Genomic DNA, 21690 nt, shown 5'->3' with positions numbered 1-21690 from the left:
ACCTTGAAAGAGCTACGATTGCTTATCGGTTCCTGAAGTCATACTTGTAGTTATAGTTATTAGACTTATCCAAGTGGGAGACTGTTGGATAAGGTGTCTAAGTCCATAACTATTTCTGGTATGTACTTGACCCTACCCGACATGGTCCATTTGGGTTGCATGGCATCATGCATTTGGATAGAATAAAATGAGAGAAATAACACTTATGGTTTATTAATAATTTATAAGTTCTAATATATTAAATAATCTTATTTAATTAGTATTGATCAAGAATTAATTTAGAATTAATTAAGTGATCAAAAGGTGACTAATTAAATATATGGGTTGATTGTGTAAATCATCCATACTTGTATAGTGGGCTAATGCTCCATGCATTATCAAGTTGGTATAATACCCATAGGATGCTGCATGGTGGTTATAGAACCCATGGGTCATGGAAATGAAAAGTCATTACAATTAGGTTTTACATGGTGTAACCCTAATTGTAACACACTATATAAGGACTCTTATGTTCACCAAAATCGGACTTAAGCAATAAAGAAGAGGGCTTGCCGACTTCCAGTAGTGTGACATTTCTCTCAAAGTTTATTCCAAGTGCATTTGGTGTTGTGTGAGACATTTGAGGCATCACACTTGGGGTGCTAAGCTCTCAAGGTTTTCAAGGAATCTAAACTACTACAAGGTATGTTTTCTAGTTAACTTTTATATTGAAAAGTTCCCCATGTATGCTAGATAGGATTATGAACCTTGGAAAATCAATTTTACGTGTATCTTAGTCAAACATAGATCCAAGGTTTCTAGGGTTGCATGAACACCTTAGGAGTGATAGAATGTTGAAAACCCTTCATTTAGCATTCCTCAACATCATGCCATTCTTTTATAAGCCTGAACTCTTTTGAGTTCTGCGTCTTGAGTTTCCTCAAGATTCCATGTTCTTTGGCTTAATCCAATAAATCGCTCAGGTCTATCTCCATAGATCCTTACCTTCAATACATGTGTTGTTCTACCCATGTTTTTCAAAGCGAAACAATTTCCAAACAAAGCCAAACTATTTCACTTGCTAAGTTAGAACATCGTTTCCTGTGTATTGTATATTTCTATATATATCATAAGGGTGGCAACAGTGCTTCAACTAGCATTAACATATATATGGCTCATCCTTGTTTCTTGAAATTCAAACTCTTGAATTGTCATATTGAAACAGGGATTCAAATTACTCCCACTACTTTTGACATATATGGTTCATCTTGATTTCTCCAAATTCAAACTCCTTGAATTCTCTCACTGAAGAAAATATTCAAATTTTTTAGATGCTCGTTTCAGTCTATAAATGAACTTCATAATCTTACACATCCTTCATAGTCTATCTTGGTTTAAATATGTGTTTCTCCCATCCATGTTTGTTTCAAAACTTACATGGACTGAATATCACTCTCTATGTCCTCCTTTTATGTTGCATCCTTTAAGGCCTACCACAACTTCTGATAGCTGGTATACTTTAATTTCCATCTACCAGTGACTCATATTCCTCATTAATATATATTCTATATAACAAGGGTCTATGATGTCCTCTATTAAATGTATAACGACGAGATGGAAATATGTAAGTTTCCTCGATATCTCTTTCAATCTTGAATTTAGTTCTAGGAGCAACTTTAGGTTCTTCATTGTTATGGTTCCCACAATCTTCTTTTATATATTAGCTCCCTCTCTTTGAAGACTGCCCTTCGATCAACAAAATCTTTGTTTTATGATTTATTTAAACAACTATCCAAAACTCTTGGTGTGGCATCCAGTGATATAGCACAATTATATTCTAAGTCCTGGATTATCGAGCGCTTCACGATGAGTGTAAGCCTCTTAATCGTATACATCCATATGTGCTAGTAACGAAAGATCCTCGCTTCTCATCTTATAGACTATCTCAAAAACCTTATTAGTTGGTGCAAGACAAAGGATTCTAGAAACACTATTCATGGTACAAACCATGAAATCTTTGTAAGCGTAGTATCACTATTTGGTACCAAATCAAACAATGATTTTTATTTCTATCAAACTACAATCCTTATGGCAGTGTTATGGGAAGAGATAGCTTGTGAAACTGTTCCACAATTCCTTATATGTTCGATAAAGTTTTTGACTAAGATGTTCACAATCCCTATTGGATATGAGTATTTCATCCTATTTCCCAATTGATTCTTAACTTCACTTTATGAGATCCCTGAACTCCTAAAAGGTTCTAGACTTATGTTTATTTAGATAAACATATTCATACGAAGTTGGTCTTACCATGTATCGTGGTTAATCTGAACGATTCATTAGTGTGATCTAATTACAACATATATTCACATCACTAACTGATGTATTTTTCATCCATCTTGATAAACAATATTAGAAATTTTCATGAGACTTATGGTCAAATGATATCCAAAATCTAATCCAAATGGATACTTGGTAATGCAATTCTTGTTTGTGTGTTAAATACTATGATTCCACAAATAAATTTCACCCAAACCTCTTGGATGTATTTGAATTAGTATTTTGTAACATCCCAAATTTCGAGTCCAAAAATTTCATTTTAATTAACTGAGTATAAAAACACTCATAAGAAAACTATGTAGAAATGTATCATTTCGCAAATCAAAATATCATGTCTGAAAACCCAAATCATAAAATAGCAACATCTCAGAGTACAATCCCAGAATATCTCAAGTGCGGAAAATCAATGCGTGTGTATGATGTGTTGCTACCGCGCCAGCTCCTTCCCCTTCGCTGAAGAGGTACCTGAAACCACAACTGTAAACTATAAGCACGAAGCTTAGTGACTTCCCCCATCGTTCCACATACCATACAATCACATAGCTTACATATTGTCGTGCAATTATGGGGTGCCCGACCTACCCGGTATGGCCATTCTGGGGTGCCGACCTACCCGTGTCTAGCCATTCTAGGGTGCTGACCTACCCGTCGGTCCTAACAACCGACCCTCGGGGACTATTTCGCCCCCTACTGCTACTATCACATATAACATATCATTTCATCATATAAACATATCATCACATACTGTTAGACATATCTGGGGTGCCTGACCTACCCTTCGGTCCTAACAACCGAACTCTACTACTGCCATATATAACATATCATGCCAGCATATAACTTATCAGGTAGTAGCAAACCTAGATGATGTCACAAAGACGATCATCTAACATAGAACTCCTACTGGTGGGTCAGCATTGTGGCCATAATCCTACCGCTACTGGAAGGTAACTCACCTTGAACAAGTACCTACTGATAATCTGCGTGGGAAATCTCTATCTGCTGCTGCTCCGGAAATCCTCCGGCTATAATCCCCACAAAACACTTAGTCAGAGTTTGATATATATTCTTAGGGTAAAGTGACCATTTTACCCCTAACCAAGTCCAAGTCCAAGTCAAAGTCAACTTCTAGTTGACCCGACTCGACGAGTTGGACCGCCAACTCGTCGAGTCCCTATCCTTTCATTTGTCCTTCTTCACGCATCTACTCGTCGATTTTGGTAACGACTCGACAAGTTCTCCTTCTAAAACAACCCAGAATAAACCTTCATCCGACTCGCCGAGTTGTATGAACAACTCGTCGAGTTCATCTCCATCCTATGAAAAAGTCCTGTCCTCAACTCACCGAGTTGTATGAACAACCCGTCGAGTTCATCTTCAAGAGTTGGGAGATTGCCTTGGACTCGCTGAGTCTACTCATGCACTCTCCGAGTCCTATGAACTCCAAGACAATGGCTTATCCCAATACGTTGGGTCACTCCCCCGAACCCTCTAAAACCTTTCCAGCACTCCACTAGGTCTCTTTGACCCATAACTGAAAAGGGGAGTCTAACCTTAGACTCGCCGATTCCCAAGAACGACTCGCCGAGTCGATACTGTCCAAGTCTATTTCTTCGATTTCTGGTGTACAACTCTTGTCCAAATGATAGATCTAGGTCCCTAAACTCGATTTAGCACGTAAAGTTACGAACTTTACGTGTATGCATGGGACTTTGAGCCTAAAAGGCTCTAAAAGAGAATCTTAAGTTGCATGGCGGCTTCCATGGGTTCAAAAGCATCCCTTTTCTACCTTGTAACTCCTTCATGGACCTAGATCCAAAGCCTCAACCCCCAAACATGCTTGCAATCATGGTTGGTTACCAAGAATAGCTTGTAAAAGCCCTAAATCTCCCCAAAAAGGGATCTAGCAAATGAACAAGCAAGGTATCAACTTTATACCTTCTGGGAACTACAAATGATGCACAAACTGGAACTCCCTTGGTCTTCTCTTGATTCCTCTAGGGTTTTCCTTCTTCTTTGAGTTCAAAATCACCAAAAAGCACCACAAATGCCTTAGCTCTTTACACAAACAGTTAGGGTTTGCTATGGGGGTTTCTGGAAGCAATAGGGACGAAGGGTGGTTGTATGAGATGCTTAAATAGGGTGCAAACCATTAGATTAGGGTTTTGTCTAGTCAGAGTCTACTCGTCGAGTCTAGGAGTCGACTCGACGAGTCTGTCATTTAAATCATGTATCAAATCTGATTCTACTCGACGAGTTGGGCCTTCAACTCGCCGAGTCCCAATCCAAAAATGCAAAATACTTAAATAGAATCCATACCAAGAAACAGGTGCTACAAATCTCCCCCACTTATTTTAGACTTTGCCCACGAAGTCTACGGCCGTTCCTGGAAAAGCTCTAGGTAATGCTCCATCATCTCATCCACCGGCTCCCAAGTCCATTCTGAGCCCTTCCGGTGTTGCCATTGCACCTTCACCAGCTCGACCCTCTAGTTCCTCAGATCCTTTGATTTCCGGTCAAGGATCGCCTCCGGTAGTTCAATGTAATTCAGGCTGTCATTGACCTGAATATCCTCTAAAGGTACCACTACTGAATCATCCACCAAACATTTCCGTAGCTGGGAGACGTGAAAAGTGCTATGAATCTGACTGAGTTTGGCTGGCAGGTCCAACCTATACACCACTTTGCCCACCCGGGCTATAACCCTGAAGGGCCTGATATACCTGGGACCCAACTTACCTCGTTTCCTGAATTGGATGACGCTCTTCCAGGGAGACACCTTCAGGAGCACCGTATCCCCGACCTGGAACTCTAGGTCTGATCGGAGCTTGTCGGCATAACTTTTCTGCCGACTTTGAGCAGTCTGAAGCCTGCTCCAGACCTGTTGAATCCTCTCTATCGTCTTGAGCACCACTTCGGTGCTCCCCATGACCTTCTGGTCAACCTCGCCCCAACATGTCGGGGTCCTGCACTTCCTCCCATATAACATCTTGAAGGGAGGATGGTCAATACTCGCGTGGTAGCTGTTCTTGTACGAGAACTTAGCCAATGGAAGGTAAGTATCCCAACTACCACCGAAGTCTAACACACACGCCCGCAGCATATCCTCCAGAGTCTGGATGGTCCGCTCGCTCTGACCATCTGTCTGTGGGTAAAATGCAGTGCTAAAGTGCAGACGAGTACCCAACTCGTCATGGAATTTCTTCTAGAACCTGGAAGTGAACCGAACATCCCTGTCAGAAATCACGGAGCCTGGCACTCCGTGTCAAGCCACCACCTCTCGAATGTATATGTCGGACAACTTCTCGGGCGAGATACTCTTCTGGATGGATATGAAATGGGCACTCTTGGTCAACCGATCCACGATGACCCATATGGAATCCACTACCCACGCGGTCTTGGGAAGTTTGGTGATGAATTCCATGGTAATATCTTCCCACTTCCACAGGGGAATATCCAACGGCTGCATCTTTCCGTGTGGCCTCTAGTGCTCAACCTTGACCTTCCTCCAGGTCAAGCATCGCTCCACATACCATGCTACATCCCTCTTCATGCAGGGCCACCAATAGTCTAGACAAAGATCCCTATACATCTTCGTCGCCCCAGGATGAATGGAGAATCGGGATTTGTGCGCCTCTTCCATCAGGACCTAGCGCACACCCCCGTGGTATGGAACCTACACCCTGCGGTGTAGTGTCAATAACCCTCGACTATCATAGTCGAAGGAGGAAACCTGACCCACTGTACGCTCTCTCTTCCGATGTTCCTCCTTCATGGCCTCCCGTTGGGCCTCTCGGATATGCTCCAATAATGGAGTCACTACTTTCATCCGCATGCAAATGTCTCGGATCGGCACTGCCTGGTGGCTAAGCGCATCGGCCACCGCATTGGCCTTCCCCGGGTGGTAAAGGATCTCGCAATCATAATCCTTCACCACGTCCAACCATCGACGCTGTCTCATGTTCAGATTTGGCTAATCCATGAGGTATCTCAAACTCTTGTGGTCCATGTAAATGGTACAACAGACCCCATAAAGGTAGTGATGCCAAATCTTGAGGGCGAACACAACAGCCCCCAACTCCAAATCATGTGTTGGATAGTTCACCTCGTGAGGCTTCAACTGCCTCGAAGCATAGGCAATGACATGTCCTCTCTGCATCAATACTGCGCCCAAACCCGTAATAGACGCGTCGCAGTACACCACAAAATCCTCTATGCCCTCTGGCAGGGCAAAGATTGGCGCCTCGCACAATCTCTGTCTTAGTGTCTCAAATGTTGCCTGATGCTCAGTCCCCCTCCAAAAGACTGCGACCTTATTCGTCAGTCGCGTCTAGGGTACGGCTATTGTAACAGCCCAAAATCTCAAGTATTGCTAAGTTGCATTTTGGGGGTGTTTTAAAGGGGAGACTCGGCGAGTTGGAGCCAGACTCGCCGAGTAGGGTCGCAGACTTGGTCGCGGGTTCGCGACTGGACTCGACGAGTCCAAATATAGACTCGGCGAGTCGACGCTGTTCAGCGGAAACCCTAGCCGTTCAGTATTGGGTCGTATATAAGGGTTATTATGCCGTCATTTCACGACGTTTGATCGATTGGGAAGAACCCTAGGCGACTGTGGTGGCTAGAGCAAGCTTGAAGGCCATTGGTGACCTTGAAGGAATTGTTGTGCAAGGAGGAGAGGGGTTTTAGCTAAAGGAACTGCAGGGAGTTCGAGTTCTGAAGTTTGGGGACATGGAAGGTACATCATTCAGGTAATAATTCGGATTACATTCTCCTGTGATTGATGTGTATATAGATTTAGGGTTTATGGAACCCATTTGGAGTCTAGATGGATTGTTGTGTTGTTATTCAACGTTTATAACCTTGTATTAGGACCCTTAGAGGTCCAGAAGGTCCCATGTTTGTATATTCGAGAATATATGTATCTCAGGAAGCAGTTCGATCGACTGCATGGCGTGGACTCGCCGAGTCGGATGATCAGACTCGGCGAGTAGCTTGAAGATTCACTGGGACTCGCCGAGTTTGTTCTTCAGGCTCGGCGAGTAGAGTTGGGGTGGCCCCGCGATTCTTCCACGAGGACCTCGTCGAGTCAAGAGGGATACTCGACGAGTAGAAAGGGATCATGCAGGAATTGGTGAGGACGACTAGACTCGCCGAGTCGCCAGGGTACTTGCCGAGTCCAGTCGAGATGGCCGTTGACCAGAGTTGACCTGTGTGTAACGTTTTAGGGTCAGTTAACGTGGGAGATAGAAGTATTAAAAAGAGATATATGATGAGACAGGGAGCTTGTAGCTCGGAGGATCAAGTGCAAGAGATTTCAGGAGTTGCTATCTCCCAGTGTCCGCGAGGTGAGTCTTCTCACTATACTGTACCCGGAAGGGTTTGACTGTGTGACCGGAAGGTCGGATATGATATGTGATATGTATGCTATATGTGGTAAGTTATTTATTATATGTGCTATGTATGTTATGTGGGCCGGAAGGCAATATGTTATGGGCCGGAAGGCGATTATATCATGGGCCGGAAGGCGTTGTATTGAGGACCGGAAGGTCAGGGCCTGGAAAGGCGTAATTGTGTAAGGTGTATATTGGGGAACTCACTAAGCTTCGTGCTTACAGTATTTATGTTATGTTGTTTCAGGTTCTTTCAGTAACGCGGAATGGCATCGGCTCGATTGTATACACCGAGGAAAGAGTTGTATTTTGAAGGATCCTGGTTGTCTATTCAAATGAAAATGGGACTATGTTTTGTAATTCGAATATGAATAAGATTTTAAATAAGTGTTTTTAATATTAAATTGATTATTTAAATGAAAAATTCTGCTTTGAAAATCACGGTGTTACAATTGGTATCAGAGCCTTGGTTTGAGGGATTCGGACGCGCCTACGGGTGAATCTGGACTCAAACTGAGGAATTAAGAAAAGGTTTTCAAATAAATAGTTTTCTAAAAGTGAATAAGAGTTCAAAGAGAAAGCAAGAAAGAGCAGTGTGTACAATCAGCCAGAGCCAAACGGTGATTTCCCAAAATACTCTTACTTTTGTATTATGAAATATCTATTATGCACTTTATGAGATATTATTGCATGCTAGAGACAGGCTAGGTATTTCATATCTTAGGACTAGAGTGGCCTGATTTGTGATGCCTTAGTCTAGAGTTTGCTGTTATATGTGCGTTATGCTTTTGTGTGTATGTGATGAGTGAGAGTACCTAGTTAGAACGCACAAGGGGTAAAGCTACAGGGTACAGAGGTACTTCCGAGGATGAGCCGAGAAGGTGGAGCTACCACAGATGGGGAGTCCTATGTATGCTTCAATGCTCGAATGCTGCTTGCTTTGTGCTTTGTGGAGTTATCAATGATGGGAGTCAGCTACTAAGTGAGTATGACGATACTCAGGAGGTAGATGGCTGGCATCATTAGGAACTCTTCAGCAGCTGATAGCAAAGAAGTGGGAGGACAGCGGAAGGGACTAGGGAGTAAACCTAGCCAGATAAGTGCGCTGGTAGAGTAGAGGATTTCGCTGGAAAGCGAGCACGCGCGATGAGATGGGTGAAAGAGCAGGTTTATCAGCTACTTAGGAACTCTGGGATGGTCCGTGTGGAAAGTATGGGTAGATGTGGCAGGTAGTATGGGCCCGTACTACTGAAAGCAGAGGACCCATACTTGATACAGGGGGCATTCTGAAGGTCCTAAGGAACAGATTGAGGAGTGATGTTATGGTTCGAATACCATACATCGGAGCGGATACAGAGTGATGTTATGGTCAGGGCACCATACATCGGAACAGATTGAGATAGATGTTGTGGTCCGAGTGCTATACATTGGAGCAGATTGAGGAGTGGTGCTATGGTTCAGGTACCATACACCGAAGCATGTTGAGGAGGGATGTCATGGGATGAGTACCATGGTTCGTAGTGGATGATGCTTGTGGCTATCTTGTTATCCGGTTATCGATCGGACGAGCACGAGCGAGCGGGATGCGAGGATTCGCGAGATCATGCGTGATGAGGTTGCTGCATTGTTGCGGGCTGAGTCGCCAGAATTGTTTGGGTCGATCAGGACCACTATGATTGAAGTAGTTTGATGAGCGATATGCGGCTCTCGCAGAGACGGCTGCCGCGGCGGTTACAGCGGCTGTAGCAACGGCAAAGAAAGGGGCTAGTCGGGGTTTTCAGTATCGGGACTTCTATTATGCGAAGCCTCCCACCTTCGATGAAGTTTAGGACCCGATTGTTGCTATGAGATGGTTATCAGACATGGAGGGGTGTTTCTCCACGAGTTTATGCCCTGCTGATCAGAGGGTGGGGTGTGCTCTGAACCTATTGAGGCTCGGGGCGAAGGATTGGTGGAGATTGACCACGAGGTCATTTTCCGACGCGCAGAGGGCTGCGGTTTCATGGGATCAATTCAGAGGGATGTTCAGTACTCGCTATGTTCCGCGGGATGAAAAGGAGAAATTGGCTCGGAAGTTCCTTAAGCTGAAGCAGGATTTGGAGTCGGTGACTGAGAGCACCGGGATGTTTGTTGAGAGGGCGATGTTTTGCCCTAAGTTCGCTTCGGAGCAGGCTCAGATGTCCCGATATCCGAGTATGCTCAAGGGGGGGTATCAGACAGTTCGTGTCTGCGTAGAGGCGCGAGACCGTGTTGGTATCGCAGGAGGCCGCCATGTGGCATGAGTTAGAGGTTGAGTTGCAGTTGCGTGAGATGAGGCAGGCCCCGATGCAGTCGCAGTCGGCGCCGAAACGGTCCATGACCGTAGACGTTTGAATGGGGGATCGGAGCGGTCACACTTGTGGGAAGTGTGAGAGAGATGGCACCGGAGCTTGTTGGCCCAGTGGTGCATGCCGCAAGTGCGGAAAGGAGGGGCACGGTGCACGGGATTGTCGGCAGTCAGTGCCAATTCGGGATTTCAGGATTTGTTATCAGTATCGGCAGGTTGGACATTTGAGGGTCAACCGTCCACAGTTTCCTGCAGGACCGGTGCAGGCTCTAGCATCGGCCACCTTGAGGAGTTCAGGAGGAGGACAGGATGGAGCAGAGCCCAAGGGCTCAGGGTCGTGCTTATCGGCTTGCGGCAGAGGGAGACGGAGCAGTGCCGGAGGCAGCTGCGGGTATGATGCTCTCTTGATGTCTTGAGTAGCTTGCGTTGATTGTGGTGTATTGTTTATGCTGGTGTCTGGTGTGGATTTCGATGCGGTATTCGTTGTTTCGCGGGTTTGGCATGGTTATGGATTGGTGCTTCAGGTTTTCGCTTGGCATTCGTTGTTCCCTGATGGTTTAGTATGATTATAGTTTGGTGTTTTGGTACCGGTAGCCTTGTGCGGTTTTCGATGCGATATTCAACCTTTGGCAGGTTGTGGGTTTGGTTATGGGTTATTGCTTGGGAATTCCGTTGGTCATCGTTCGTGAGGGTTGATAGTGGAGATGCGGCACTGGGTTGAATGACGGGTAGCATCTGCAGTTGTGGAGTGGATAATTGAAAGATCGGATTCTTTTGAGCGGATTGATCAGGGAGGAGATGTGTTTTGCTGAGGGTTGCTTACGCTTGTGGGAAGCAGTCAGTGGGTAAATGTTCTCTTTGTGCAGGATGGTTCTGAAAGGTCGTTAATGACGATCGGTGGCAGTTAGTCAGTGCTTTAGTGGGGGAGAATTGTAAAATTCTCCGGGAGATCGATGAGTATGTAAGGGTGCTTAGCTGTTGGGATTCAGCAGTGTTTGTCAGCGCAAAGTATAGGCCGACGAGAGCGAGTGTTGGGTATGCGGGGCGAGATACAGACCTAGGGCATTTGATTGTGGAGGCCTGAGAGGAGGCCGGGATCAAGCTTGAGTAAGTAATCGGAATTTTGCGATCAGAGTATTGGTACGTTTGAGGTACGTGATGGGTTGTACTGCATTAATCCCACGGAATTATGTTGTGCATGTTTCTAGAGCTGGAACCGGAAGGTTCCCAGAGTTAGAACCTGAGGGTTCGCAGAGTTTGGGTGTACGGACCCACATAGATATAGCCTCGAGTGGCTAGTATGTGTTATGAGAGTCGGTCCAGTCATACTGGAGACTCTGTTGGTATTGCTGGATTAGTTTGAGATTTGCGGATCGCGTATGTTGCAGTGTGATTGCATTGGAAGGTCTGGCCCCGGGTTATTGATCTTGTTTAGCGGAGGCAGTGATTTTGATGAGTGGAGAGAGTGCATGAGATTGAGAGCCCCTGCAATGAGAACCAGAGTATGTGAATAGCAGTTACGCAAAAAGGGTGGTGTCGCTTGGGGCGAGCACCATGGCACCGGTTGGAGTGGCATTATGTTCAAGAGAGTTCCGTGGAAAAGGAAAAGAGGAGGGTATGTAACTCCGAAGGGGGTGCAAGTTCACGAAAGTGAAAGCTGCAGAGCAGAGTTATGGTTAGAGTATTTCGAGTATGGTTTTGAGCATCGTGTTCGCGGCAGTGGAGTAGGAACCCATCCGGTTGGGATGTCTGTTGAGGCTCAGAAGGGATGCATGGAGAGAGAAAATTTTAAATTCTCAGTGTGAATCTGAACAGAGTGTAGGGTGGATGTAGTGGTTCATCTTGGGAGATGTTCGAGGATATCATCAGTGTATCGGGTCTTTCCACCTGCGGGTGTTGGGACTAGTTCAGTATGTGTATGTAGTGGCAAGGGGAGAACTTGTGAGAGTTGCTCTGAGAGTGAGAATGGATCTCTCAGTCGGTCCGGAATGGACAAAGTGGGCTTTGGATTGGGGATCCGGTGGTTCATGGTTTCCTAACCCTTATTGGTCAAGTGATTGTTGGGATTCAGAACAGATTCAGCAGATGAGACAGAGGTTGTTGACCGCCCAGAGCCAACAGGAAAGTTATGCGGACAGACGCCGGTCCGAGCTTGAGTTTCAGGTCGATGACTTAGTACTCCTGAAGGCCTCTCTTTGGAGAGGAGTGATTCGATTCAAGAAGAGGGGCAAGTTGGGGCCCCGGTACATTGGGCCTTTTCATGTGATTGCGGGGGTAGGCCGGGTGGCCTAACGGTTGGAGTTGCCCATGGATTTGAGACAAATCCATGATATTTCTTTTCATGTGTCGCAATTGAGGAAGTATGTAGCCGATGAGTCGGCAGTGTTTCCATTAGAAGACATTCAGGTGGATGCAAGCCTGAATTGTGCCGAGAAGCCAGTAGTCATCAGAGAACGGAAGATCGAGGTTCTGAGGAGCAAGGGGATACCTCTGGTGTTAGTTCAGTGGCAGCGCCGGAGGGGATCGGAAATGAACTGTGGTCTGGAACGTGATAGGTGGGGGCAGCATCCGGAGCTAATTTCAGAGTGAGACTTCGAGGGCGAAGTCTGATTCTAGTGGGGGAGAATTGTAACAGCCCAAAATCTCAAGTATTGCTAAGTTGCATTTTGGGGGTGTTTTAAAGGGGAGACTCGGCGAGTTGGAGCCAGACTCGCCGAGTAGGGTCGCAGACTTGGTCGCGGGTTCGCGACTGGACTCGACGAGTCCAGATATAGACTCGGCGAGTCGACGCTGTTCAGCGGAAACCCTAGCCGTTCAGTATTGGGTCGTATATAAGGGTTATTATGCCGTCATTTCACGACGTTTGATCGATTGGGAAGAACCCTAGGCGACTGTGGCGGCTAGAGCAAGCTTGAAGGCCATTGGTGACCTTGAAGGAATTGTTGTGCAAGGAGGAGAGGGGTTTTAGCTAAAGGAACTGCAGGGAGTTCGAGTTCTGAAGTTTGGGGACATGGAAGGTACATCATTCAGGTAATAATTCGGATTACATTCTCCTGTGATTGATGTGTATATAGATTTAGGGTTTATGGAACCCATTTGGAGTCTAGATGGATTGTTGTGTTGTTATTCAACGTTTATAACCTTGTATTAGGACCCTTAGAGGTCCAGAAGGTCCCATGTTTGTATATTCGAGAATATATGTATCTCAGGAAGCAGTTCGATCGACTGCATGGCGTGGACTCGCCGAGTCGGATGATCAGACTCGGCGAGTAGCTTGAAGATTCACTGGGACTCGCCGAGTTTGTTCTTCAGGCTCGGCGAGTAGAGTCGAGGTGGCCCCGCGATTCTTCCACGAGGACCTCGTCGAGTCAAGAGGGATACTCGACGAGTAGAAAGGGATCATGCAGGAATTGGTGAGGACGACTAGACTCGCCGAGTCGCCAGGGTACTCGCCGAGTCCAGTCGAGATGGCCGTTGACCAGAGTTGACCTGTGTGTAACGTTTTAGGGTCAGTTAACGTGGGAGATAGAAGTATTAAAAAGAGATATATGATGAGACAGGGAGCTTGTAGCTCGGAGGATCAAGTGCAAGAGATTTCAGGAGTTGCTATCTCCCAGTGTCTGCGAGGTGAGTCTTCTCACTATACTGTACCCGGAAGGGTTTGACTGTGTGACCGGAAGGTCGGATATGATATGTGATATGTATGCTATATGTGGTAAGTTATTTATTATATGTGCTATGTATGTTATGTGGGCCGGAAGGCAATATGTTATGGGCCGGAAGGCGATTATATCATGGGCCGGAAGGCGTTGTATTGAGGACCGGAAGGTCAGGGCCTGGAAAGGCGTAATTGTGTAAGGTGTATATTGGGGAACTCACTAAGCTTCGTGCTTACAGTATTTATGTTATGTTGTTTCAGGTTCTTTCAGTAACGCGGAATGGCATCGGCTCGATTGTACACACCGAGGAAAGAGTTGTATTTTGAAGGATCCTGGTTGTCTATTCAAATGAAAATGGGACTATGTTTTGTAATTCGAATATGAATAAGATTTTAAATAAGTGTTTTTAATATTAAATTGATTATTTAAATGAAAAATTCTGCTTTGAAAATCACGGTGTTACAGCTATCTTGGAGAAATCCAGGATGAATCTCCAATAGTAGCCGGCTAATCCTAGGAAACTCTGAATCTCAGATGGAGATTTCGAAACCTCCCATCTCATCACGGCCTCCACCTTGGCCAGGTCAACCAGAATGTCGTTCTGGTTGACAAGGTGCCCAAGAAACTACACCTAGCGCAACCAGAACTCACATTTGGAGAACTTGGCGTACAAGCTCTCCATCCTCAGGGTATCCAAAACCTCTCACAGATGCTCCTTATGCTGCTCCTGCGTCTTGGAATAAACCAAGATGTCATCGATGAAAACTATCACACATCAATCCATCATCAGTTTGCACATGCGGTTCATGAGATCCATGAACGCGGAAGGGGCATTGGTGAGCCCGAAAGGCATCACCACGAACTCATAGTGGCCATAGCGTGTCTGTAACGCAGTCTTCTGTACATCCTCCTTTCTGACCGACTGACCCTCATCTGATGATATCCTGAACACAGATCAATCTTGAAGAACCAAGATTCTCCCTGAAAATGGTCAAAGAGATCATCAATCCTCGGAAGTGGGTAACGGTTCTTCACTGTTACCTTGTTCAGCTCCCGGTAGTCTCTGCACATGCGATGCGACCCGTCCTTCTTCTTGACAAACAGAATCAGGGCTCCCCAAAGCAAGCTACTCGGCCTGATGAATCCCTTGTCTAGCAGCTCCTGCAGCTGCGTAGACAACTCTTGCATCTCGGGAGGAGCCATCTGATATAGTGCCTTGGCTATCGGAGCCGCACCAGGGACATGGTCGATCCTAAACTCCACCTGCCTCTCCAGAGGTATCCCAGGCAACTCCTCAGGGAATACATCCGCAAACTCTCGTACCACTGGCACATCGCCCACCATCGCGTTACCCGTTTCCTGGGTATCCATAACATAAGCGACATACCCGGCGCAACCCTACTGTAGGTAGCGCTTAGCCCTTGCTGCTAAACACACTGTGAGTCCACGCTGTGGTCTCTCGCCGTGGATCGCCAACTCTCCCCCACTTGGGGTCCTGACTCGCACTAGCTGTTGTGCACAATCTAACACCGCCCCATTAGGGCTTAACCAGTCCATGCCTATAATCACCTTGTTCCCACGCAACGGAATGGGAACCAAGTCTACCAGGTAGCAGTCCTCGAATAACCTCAGCACACAATCTCGAAAAATTGTTGATGCTTGCACCGACCGATCATCGGCAATCTCTACCTCTAAAGGGCAATCCAACCTGTCCGAAGACTTAGAAAACCTCTTGTTGAGCGCAAGAGAGACAAAGATCGAGTGGCACTTGAATCAAACAACACCTGCAACCAGAATACCGTTCACATGGAACGATCCTAAACATGTACTCACAGAACATACATCAATATCATAAACATCATATAAATATATCAGGAAGAAAGAATCATACCCGTCACCACATCGGGTGCGGCGCGTGCCACCTCGGTGGTCAACTGGAAGGCCCGACTCCTCACCACTGGAGCCTCTGACTTGCCCTGTCGGCCATCAGTGATCCGCAGGGTCGCTGTGGCTGGCGCCTTCACCGGCACAGCTGATGCAGTCAACTGGGGGTAATTGGCCTTTTTATGGCCCCTCTGGTTGCAGTGGAAACACAGCAACTCGGATGTCTGAACAGTAGGTGCAGGGGCAGTACAATCCCTGCTGAAGTGCCCCGTCTTGCCGCACTTGTAGCAGCCCGATGATCCCAACCTACAAGCTCCCTCATGTGGCCTTCCGCATTTCCTGCAGCGACCCTGTCCTGACTGGCCTTTCGGCCTACCATCTGATCCCTTGGGCTTCTTCCCCGAAGCCCTAGTCACCTACCCCTCCTCTACCTTCCTCTTCCAGATGTGCTCCAGATCAATCTCCCTCTCCTTTGCCCTGGAAATCATGGAATCTAGGGTAAGGCAAGCTGAAAACCTAACATGCTCCTGAATGTCGGCTCGCAGCATGTCATGGTAGCGGGTCCTCCTCTTATCCTCATCTCCCGCATACTGGGGCACCAGTAACGCCCTCTCCTAGAACTTGGCGGTGATCTCCGCCACAGTCTCGATCATCTGTCTCATATCCAGGAACTCCCTGGCTAACCGTTGAAGCTTCACCGTAGGTGCGAACTCAGCCCTGAACCGGGTCACAAAATCCGACCATGACATAGCCTCAACATTCGAGGCTCCCAGAGAGTCACCAACCGACTCCCACCAATCTCTAGCCCTGTCTCTCAAGCACCCTACTGCATATCTCACCTTCGACCCCTCAGGGAAAAAGCTGGTCAAGTGTGCAAATGTCTTCAATCCACCGCCTTTGCCCCATGGAAATCCGGCGCACCACTTCCCCTGAAGTCCTTAAAGGACAGTGTGCATGATCCTGACTGGCTGGTCGCCATGTCGCTCCTGAACGCCTGGAGGCGATCCTCCATCAGCTTGACAATCCCTTCCTTGATCGACCCAAAGATGACCGGGGTCGCATCAAGAATGCTTCTAGTGACCTCGGACGTGATGAACTCGCGTAGCCTCTCATCAACTGGTTCGGAACCTGAGCCCGAACCCGATCCCTCTCCTAAGCTGCCAACTACTAGCCTCAGACGTAGTACCACCATTCTGCAATACATAATGACAACCGTCAGTGATACTGATACATCTAGAGGGATCACATCCATCACAAGCTCCCTGGTCTTGCCTCAGCCTTCCTCGATTCAAGTACGGATCCTCTGCTTTCAGTAGTACGGGCCTATACTACCTTCCACATCTATCCGTACTTTCCTCAAGAACTGCCTCGACTCCACCAAGTCCCTTCTACTACTACTGATCTCTGCTATTCCCATCATAGGCTCTCCCTAGGGTACCTCTGATTCCACCCTAACCAGTCCTCAGCTGCTGAAGGCCTCCTTGTAATGTCAATTAGCCATTACCTGAACAATCACATGCAATGAGGCCCAGATAATCCTTCGAGTAAGGGACTCATCCCTACAACGGTTAGGACTCAAACAAGAGCTGCGAAGTAGGGTCAAATCTAATCCTCTAAGATTATCCAACCCTGATCACATGTGACTTTAATGTATTCACCTAATAGCTAATTCTCATCATTCAGAGTCCCACAAAGCACAAAGCAAGCAACATTCAGACAAAAGGGAATGATCTCAAGCAATCTGATCCACATAATAGGAATCAGTACTAGCATACAATGTTAAACTCATACTATCAGGCATAACCTAAAGAGGCTATCCTGCTGCTGTCTACTCAATACTAGCATGCAATTCTCATTAAGCTGAAACACATAAAGCAGGCACATAAGGCATCGTTCCTAGATCCTTAGTCCTATTCTAGCATGTTGTTCTACTGAAGCTGATAAACATAACATAAAATTGTATGGGTACTTTGGGGAATACTTACTTGAGCTCAACCGGTCGCGCACATCACACACTTCGTTCTTTCTCAAAACTCCTTTAACTTATATTCTAGAAAACCATATTTTTTGTAAAAGCTTTTAATCCCTCGATTTGAGTCCAGACACCCCCGAGGTTGTGTCTGAATCCATCAAACCAGGGCTCTAATACCAACTTGTAACATCCCAAATTTCGAGTCCAAAAATTTCATTTTAATTAACTGAGTATAAAAACACTCATAAGAAAACTACGTAGAAATATATCATTTCGCAAATCAACATATCATGTCTGAAAACCCAAATCATAAAATAGCAACATCTCAGAGTACAATCCCAGAATATCCCAAGTGCGGAAAATCAATGTGTGTGTATGATGTGCTACTACCATGCCAACTCCTTCCCCTTCGCTGAAGAGGTACCTGAAACCAAAACTGTAAACTGTAAGCACGAAGCTTAGTGAGTTCCCCCATCATGCCACATACATACAATCACATAGCATACATACTGTCGGACAATTCTGGCGTGGCCGGCCTACCCGGTACGACCTTTCTGGAGTGTACCATTCTGGTGTGCTGACCTGCCCATCGGTCCTAACAACCGACCCTCGGGGACTATTTTCACCCCCTACTGCTACTATCACATATAACATATCATGCCAGCATATAAACATATCATCACATACTGTCAGACATATTTGGGGTGCCTGACCTACCCTTCGGTCCTAACAACCGAACTCTACTACTGTTACATATAACATATCATTCCAGCATATAACATATCAGGTAGTAGCAAATCGAGATTATGTCATAAAGATGATCATCTAACATACAACTCCTACTGGTGGGTCGGCATTGTGGTCATAGACCCACCGCTACTAGATGGTAACTCACCTTGAACGAGTAGCTGCTGATAATCTGCGCGGGAAATCTCTGTCTGCTGCTGCTCCGGAAATCCTCCGGCTATCATCCCCACAAAACACTTAGTTAGAGTCTAATATCTATTCTTAGGGTCAAGTGACCGTTTTACCCCTGACCAAGTCCAAGTCCAAGTCAAAGTCAAAGTCAACTTCCTGTTGACCCGACTTGCCGAGTTGGATCGCCAACTCGTCGAGTCCCTATCCTTTCATCTGTCCTTCTTCACGCATCTACTCGTCAAGTTTGGAAATGACTCTACAAGTTCTCCTTCTAAAACAACCCCGAATGAACCTTCATCCGACTTGCCGAGTTATATGAACAACTCGTCGAGTTCATCTCCATCCTATGAACAAGTCCTGCCCTCGACTCGCCGAGTTGTATGAACAACTCGTCGAGTTCATCATCAAGAGTTGGGAGATTGACTTGGACTCGCCGAGTCTGCTCATGCACTCGTCGAGTCCTATGAACTCCAGGACTATGGCTTATCCCAATACGTTGGGTCACTCCCCCGGACCCTCTAAAACCTTTCCAGCACTCCACTGGATCTCTTTGACCCATAACTGAAAAGGGGATTCTAACCTTGGACTCGCCAAGTCCCAAAATTGACTCGTCGAGTCGATAATGTCCAAGTCTATTTCTTCGATATCTAGTGTACGACTCTTGTCCAAATGATAGATCTAGGTCCTAAACTCGATCTAGCACGTAAAGTTACGAACTTTACGTGCATGCATGGGACTTTGAGCCTAAAAGGCTCTAAAAGAGACTGTTAAGGTTCATGGGGGCTTCCATAGGTGCAACAGCAGCCCTTTTTTGCCTTGTAACTCCTTCATAGACCTAGATCTGAAGCCTCAATTGTAACAACCCGTCATTTTAGGTCATTGAAAATCGAGTCTTGTAACCTCTATGAAAAAGTAATTAGAATATCATCGAAAAATGAAGTATTCAAAAGCTCTATTTGGAGTACGCTATGTAGTAGATATCGTCTTAAGGTTTCCAAGCATATAAAGAACACTAAAATCCGAGTTATAACGAAGAAGTTATGACCATTCTAAGTTTTCCGACAAAAACCGGCAATACAAAGTTACGTAAAAACGCAAAGTTTCAATAAAATACTTTTTGACCTTAGGTGTCTAAATGAAAGTCATAGATATCGTTAAACTGCAAACGTACATAAAAAGAACGCCCAAAACGGACATCGTATGAAAAAGTTATCAATTATTAACGAAATTTCTTACCCCGACCTTTTAAAAATAAATAATAAAAATAATTTTGGAATTTGCCGACGGAATCTAAACGAAAGTTGTAGATCTTAGTCTCACCTACGCGTGGATATAAAGAACGTCGAAAACGGAGTTCGTATGAAGAAGATATGAATTTTTGAAGTTTAATAAATAATTAATATATATTTTTAATTGAAAACTTCGGTATTATCTGAAGTCTGAGTCACGCGAGTACGCCCTGCGTACACGAGTACGCCCAGCATACTCAAGGACTTGGCCCCGGTTCGTCCACGTCGCCCCCTATACAAGCTATGCCCCGTCCCATCCGAACTCCGGGGCAGTCGAGGACTCGATCATGCATGACGCACGGGTACGCCCCGCGTACCGAGGCCTCTCAGCCCCTATAAAAGGGATGCGAGGGTTCCGGGAAAACTTGCTCATTTCCTCTCGTTTTTCTTGCGTTTTGCCTCGTTTTCCATGCCCATGCAAACCCGAATCCCTGGTCTCTTAGCTCAAGTTCTGAAGGTCGTTTGTACTCCTGAGATTCCCGATAATCCCGAGAAAATCCGCCTTTTCAAGCCAAAGTTCTGCTCGGTTTTCGTCACACCTTCTTCAATCTATCAAGTGAGTTCATACCCCTACAAACACACTTTATATACATTTTAAATGCTTTTTATACTCTTTTAGGGGGGAATACAAGTAAACATACGGTTATTATCGTGTATTTTATAAAGTTTCACTTCACTCGTTTTTATCAAATGAATCACTTGGAATTCATTACTACTATGGAAAACTCTTGACATACTTTGCATGCACTAGACTTATACAAAGTATTTAGTGATTTCAAAGTATCTTTCGTTGCTAAGTCGTTTTATACATTCTAAAAACTCATGATTTATGCTTTGTCAAACATTGTGAAAAAGGATAAACTTTGCATACAAAACTATTACTTTAGTATAGACTTAGTTGAGAATCCATGAGACGTGTATATCTTCAAATACTACCTTCTTGTTAGAAGGTAATACTACAAGTCCTGTCTATAACCAGAGTCTCCCGTTAGGAGAATGTGTCAAATGTGTATAGATCTATACGGGAAGTCATGATCCCGCGCCCTGACTGTTAGCTACAGTCCGTCCTTTGGGGTGACAGTTTCTCATAACTCTACGACGCCTAAAGAACGTCGCTACAGGCATATTATGTTTAGTATGGTTATAAAACTCATCGGATACACAATTATTATAGTACTTCTGATTGATGAACGAGTAGCTAATAAAACTATTCTTTATCTAACAAACTGGAATCTTCTGATAGGTTTATTATATAAATCTATGTTTAAAATCTTCTAAAGCATGTGGTTTGCTTTCAAATTTTTAGTCTTTGACAATAAACAAACTATTACTTTAGGAAAATATGGGATTTTCCTGTATACAAACCAAACAACTATTAGGAAAATAGGGGATTTTCTTGGTTCAACTATCTACATTTTCAACACAAATACTCTCATGCATTTCATACTTTTATAAGAAAATAAGGGATTTTCTTGGAAAACATACACTCATTTTGGAATGGCATTCAATGTTTCTAAACCACTTACAAACTCACCAACTTAATTGTTGACACTTTCTCTTTGAAATAACTTGTATTCTCAGGGAACCGCTAAGCAGGTTTGGAAATCAACTTTTGGGGATTAACGCGCTTGCGTTAATTACTTCTTTTGAAAGATGTTTATGCATTTATCTTTTGAACATGTAATAAATACAATGATGTAAACATTTTTAAAACCTTTATATATGTATGGTGGTGTGTACTTTCCTTTCTATGAACTGTTATGATACTGAATATGACGTCCTCCGCCCCCGAACGTTTCCACCGTTCTGGTTTGGGGGTGTGACAGATTGGTATCAGAGCTTTGTTTATAGGGAATTAAGTATATCAAAACCATTTCTTTTTGGTATACAACTATAAACTCAACTGGGCAAAAACACTCTGAGAAGAGTCATACTT

This window comes from Lactuca sativa, chromosome 1 (genome assembly GCF_002870075.4).
Source record: "Lactuca sativa cultivar Salinas chromosome 1, Lsat_Salinas_v11, whole genome shotgun sequence".
Lineage (NCBI taxonomy): Eukaryota > Viridiplantae > Streptophyta > Magnoliopsida > Asterales > Asteraceae > Lactuca > Lactuca sativa.
Note: the sequence above shows the minus strand (reverse complement) of the source record.